Here is a 6,000-nt window from a genome sequence, read left to right on the forward strand (position 1 = left end):
CTTCATAGCACTAAGAGCCTATATAAAGAAGTTCAAAGAATGAAGAGATCTTATATTAGCAACTTAACAGCACATATGAAAATACTAAAACAAAAATAAGTGAGCATACCTAAGAGGAGTAGACAGGAAGAAACTATCAAATTGAGCAAAAAAAAAAAAAATCAACAAAATAGAAACAAAGAAAAATACAAGGAGTCAATGAAGCACAGATTTGGTTCTGTGAGAAAATCAACAAGACATACAAATCCTAATTCAAACTAAAAGACACAGAGATAATATTCTAATTTACAAAATCAAAAACAAAACTGGCCCTTAAAAATCTGGAGATTGCAACAATCTGGAGGTAAACAGACTCTGGGGTTCCAATTTCAGCTATTCAATGAGTCATAGCCTCACTGCTTGATATCCTTGAGATCATTAAACTAATTAAGCACAGACTTCCAGTGTTGTGGTAAATATAAAGTGAATTAAAGAGCAATTGCTATCATGAACATAGAGAAACAATACCCAATAAAAGATTTGCAAACTGATTTCAAGAATACATCCAAAAGATCATCCAAACTGATGCAGTATGCTTCATCATAGAGAGGCAGTGATGACTCAATATATAAAAATCAGTAAATGCAATCCACCATAAAAATATACTGGAAAAAAACTATATCATCCCATTAGACACTGAAAAAGCATTTGACAAAATCATACATCATAAAAGTCTTGGAGAGATAAGGGATACAAGGTAAATACATAAGTGTAATAAAGGAAAAGTCTTGGAGAGATAAGGGATACAAGGTAAATACATAAGTGTAATAAAGGAAATTTACAGCAAGCCTATAGCTAACAACAAATTAAATGGAGAGAGATTCAAAGTAATTGCACTAAAATATGAAACAAGATAATGCTGTGAACTCTCTGTAGCTACTCAATATAGTACTTGAAGTTCTAGATAGACCAAAAAAAACAAACAAAGGACATAAAAGAGATATAATTTGGAAAGGAAAAAGTCAAAGTATTATTATTTGTAGATGATATGATAATATACTTAAGTGACAATAAAATTCCAACAAGGGGACTACAACTGATTAACACTTTCAGCAAAGTGGCTAGATACAAGGGAAACTCAAAAAAAATCAGTATCCCTCCTCTAAAAAGTGACAAACTGACTGAGAAAGAAATAAGGGAAACACCCTTCACAATAGCCTCAAATATTATAAAACATGTTCAAGTAACTCTAACAAAGCAAGTGAAACACATGTGTGATCAAAATTTCAAAGTATTTGAAGACAGAAATTGGAGAGGATATCAGGAGATGGATAGATCCCCCATGCTCATGGATCAGTAGGATTAACACAGTAAAAAGGCCACCCTACCAACAGCAATGTAAAGATTCAGCACGATCTCCATCAAAATTCAAACACATTTGTTTGAACACCTTGAAGAGACAGTTTGCAGATTCATATGAATAACCAAAAGAATGGAATAGCTAAAACAATCTTGAACAATAAAAGAACAACATGGCATTGTTAGTAAAAAAGACAAGTTGAAAAATGGAATCAAGTTTTTAAGATTTAGACATAAATCTATAAACATGTGGACACCTGCTTTCTGATAATGAAAATAAGAAATATGAAAAAAAAGAGAGCACTTCCATCAAATGGTGCCTATTAATCTGAATTTCTGCATGTAGAAGAATTCAAATAGATCCATTTTCATCATGCTGAACAAAACTCAAGTCCAAGAGGGTCAAAAACCCCAACATAAAACCAGACACACTGAAAAGGATACAAGACTAACTGGGGGAAAGCCTTGAATGCACTGGCTCAGGAGACAACTTTCTGAACAGAACACTAAGGTCAATAATTAATAAATGGGACCTCATGAAGCTCTAAACCTTCTATAAGGCAAAGGACATAGTCGATTAAAGAGGCAGCTTAAGGAATGGGAAAAAATTTTTAACAATTCCATAACCAATAGAGGCCAAATCTCCAATATATGCAAAGAACTCAAAAAAAAAAAAAACCCAAGATATTGAATGCTACGGAATAACCCTTCTGTACATTGTGAATATGTAGTACTCTCACAGGTTAATTACAAATTGACTGGCCTATAGCTGGGTAGGAAGAGGTTAGAAGGCAGAGTCAGACTAGGAGAATTCTGTGAAAAAGTGTTCAGAGACAGAGGAGTCACCAATTAGACAAAAAGGAATTAAGACATGCCAGAAAGGTAAATGCCACAAGCCTCTGGGCTGCACATAGATGAATAGAAGTGGTTTAATTTCTGTTATCAGAGCTATTTAGTCACAAGTTTGAGCTATAGGCTGAGCACTTGTAAATATAAGCCTCAGTGTATTTATTTGTGAGCTGCAACCAGGAAAAATACATGTACCTACCCTTGAAAATCTAACTAATTAAAAAATGGTGTATGGATCTAAGCAGAGAATTCTCAACAGAGGAATGTCAAATACCCAAGAAACACTTGAAGAAATGTTTAACATCATTGGCCACCAGGGAAATTTGAATCAAAATTACTTTTAGATTCCATCTTAGACCAGTAAGAATGGCAAATATGAAAAACCCAAGTGACATGTCATGCTAATGAGGAAGTGAAGCAAGGACAACACAACCCCACTGTGTGTAGGAGTGAAAACTAATACAGGCACCATGGAAATCAATACCATGGTTCCTCAGAAAACTGGGCATCTATTGACCTCAAGACTCAGCTATACCACTCTTTGGGCATATACTCAAAGAATGTTCCATCCTACCCTAGGAACTCTTGCTCAACTACATTCATTTATGAGGATTTTATTCATAATAGCCAGGAACTAAAAAATAGTGAAGATATCCCTGAACTGAAGAATGTATAAAGAGGATGTGGTACATTTATATAATGTAATATTACTCAACTGTTAAAACAATGACATCATGAAAAAATTAATACCTCATTTCTCATTGTTAATATCAACTACTGTCAGAGTAGGAATGGTGAAACTCCATCTTGGCCCCCCCTTGCTGTGCTGTGAATACACCTGGCTTTATTCTTCATCTGTGAACTCAATTCTTGCACAGAACCTCTTCATTTTAAGTTCCCAATAAAAGCCAGAGAGATTGGAGGAAACACATTCACCCTTTTATTCTTTGTTTTCACATACCAGTCTAGGCCCTGCCTGGAGGCAGTTGCAAGACTGTCTTCCAAGACTAGGCAGCAGAGTCAGCATTAAATTTTTAAACAAGTTTCAATTATGTATTGTGAGAGAAACCTGAGCTACAGAAGACATTAATTTGACCAGTGGTTCTCAATCTTCCTAATTCTGTGACCCTTTAATACAGTTCTTCACATTGTAGTGACCCCCACAACTATAAAATTCTTTTAACTACTACCCCATAACTATAATTTTGTTACTGTTATGAACCATAATGTAAACAACTGTGTTTTCTGATGGTCTTAAGCAACCCTTGTGATAGGATTTTTTGACACCCCCAAAGGGAGTCATAATTCCCAGATGGAGGACTACTATTTTATGCTGATATTAATTAGTTAACTTAATTAATTAATTAACTTACACTTAATAAATACAGAATGAAATTTTTAGTGACTTAAAAAACCATTAGGAAATAGAAACAAATATTCATTAGAGCACTAATTCATTTAAAGAAAATAAAATTTTAAAATGATAGCAATAATAGATTTTAAAATTGTGAAAAGAATTGAAGGAATAATAGGCTATGCTGATGTTGAAAAAGAGTAGTCACTTTCCTGTTAAAGAAAATGCCTTTAGTAAGACTTTGTAGGACTTTGTCTCATGTAAATTATTAGCTGCTGAGTGCTGTAAGAGGACACAGATTTACAGCCAATGGCCTGTGCCTCAAAACTCTAAGCCAACTTAACTGTGTCAACCTGGATTACACACATCTTCATGGGAGAGTTTGCTGTTGGAATCTAAATACTTAGTAGCTATCCTCCCAAAACTGTACACCCATCAATTCTGTCTGTCTTCATTGACCTGGAAAAAACTAATGCATGCAGGGAAATTACAGAGAAAGTCACTCACCATGCCACATCAATCCTTCAGTGTAATGGAGACCCCTGCAGCTCACTACCTTCAACTTCAGTCTAAGACTTAGTTATTGTCTACTGTTTCCCCCTACAGTGAACAGAGTACACTGTTCCTCCTCTTCTGGCCTGAAGGGAGGAGCCATGCTTCACACACAAATCCTTTCCCTGTTCTGCAATGGAGAGTCCACTATGTGACTCAGACAGGTAATTTTAGAACTCTGTAGTGCTACAGATGTATAAACCAAGATTTAGGATTAGTCAGTCAGGAAGATAGCAAAGGAAATGCCCTGTGGTGCTACAGACAGGGTTCAAGTCCACCTCAATCAACACAGAAGGCCTTGGCTCAAAACTGACTTTCAAAAAGACTAGAGATGCCCCTGTTCTAAAATTAACATAGTTTTGTGGCACACCAGGACTTAATGTTGGCTGTAACCTTGTAATTGTCACTGGAGAAGCATTTAGAGGCCAGGTTTTTAATGGAGGGAATGGGCCTTTCTGCTGGTTATAAATCAAGGTTGTCCCCTTTATTATGGAAATGTAGCTGGTTAATCCTGGGAAACAAACACTATCATCTTATTTTACTAATCTCTAACATGTATGGTTAGCATACTACTTATCTTTGGGATACTGAGATGCAGCCCTCCCGTACCTACATTCTACTTTGTGACTCGATGTCTCCTAAGAACTGGGAAGCCTTTATACCATCAATTCTATTACCATCAATTCTACTCTTTCTACATCACAGGTTAACAGTGGAGTGCTACTTGACACAGGAGATACTGTTTACAAGCTCCACAAAATTAACTCTGTTATGCCCAGATCACAGGGACCCTTAAAGACCATCACAGAGACCAAATCCCATGTGTAAAATCAAAGAGCCTTCATTCAAGCTCTGGGGCTCAGTTCCTCTGTCTGTCAAAAGCAGGGGTGGGAGCAGATAGCCCTGAGCCCAGGCAGGGTGGGATTTTTTTTTTAATCAAAGCAGAGGTAGGGGTGAGGGGATTTCCTGGGTTTAGGATGCTGATTGGCTGACAAATGTCTAGGGCTATCTGTAAAACAAAAATAGGTGTGTGCTACACTCAAGGACATCTGGCCACCTTATGGTAGGAATGTTAGGAATTTCCTCATTCCTGGGTAGATCCCTGGGTGGTATCTGCTAGAGGCTTTTCCTGCATCTGGATGTTGCCTGCCGGTAAGCCTGTCTCAGAAGCCATGTCTAGGCCCCTACACCTGTCATGGCTGCTGTGTGGTCAAGATATTTTGGGGCCCCTTCACAAACACCAGTTGTTTCCTAAACCTTAATGTTCAATTTCAAAGTGCAGAACTTTTGGGAGATGTGAGATGAACCAGGGGGTCCTGAGTTTGTCAAATCTGTGTTCTACAGCAGCAACATAAGCACTAAGGGCACCAGCATTTCACAGTGATGTCAACAAGGATATTTTAAAGCACAGTCCCACTCCTAATGCTCTACACAGATACTGCTGGTGGAGTGAAGTTATGTAGCGGGTAATAGCTGGCCACAGAAATTGTAAAGACCACATAGGACCATGCTGAACCACACTGGAGCATGAAGGACAAGCAGGATCATGCTGGACCATGCAGGACCAGGCAAGAACATGACAAACTCTGCATTTGGCCACATGCACCCAGCAGGCCAGGAGAGGACCCAACATACTGGTTCCCATGACTCAACTGACTGCTAGTCCCAGTCTGGGGATGGCAGCCCCTCACTCACCATGTTGTGGTTTTCCAGCTCACCCATGCTCCCTGCTCAGCTCCCTGCAGCAGCATTCATAACACAGCACACAAAACCACTTGTGCCAGCTTCTCTCCAAAGCCAAGCCTGAAGCCTACAGCAGGAAGGACCCAGCACAACTTCTGATGGACAGTTTCCTGGAGTGCCTGATTGGCTGGTGAGGCCTGTGTGACAAGAACACCTCCCTAAGG

Source organism: Peromyscus eremicus, unplaced genomic scaffold (genome assembly GCF_949786415.1).
Source record: "Peromyscus eremicus unplaced genomic scaffold, PerEre_H2_v1 PerEre#2#unplaced_75, whole genome shotgun sequence".
Lineage (NCBI taxonomy): Eukaryota > Metazoa > Chordata > Mammalia > Rodentia > Cricetidae > Peromyscus > Peromyscus eremicus.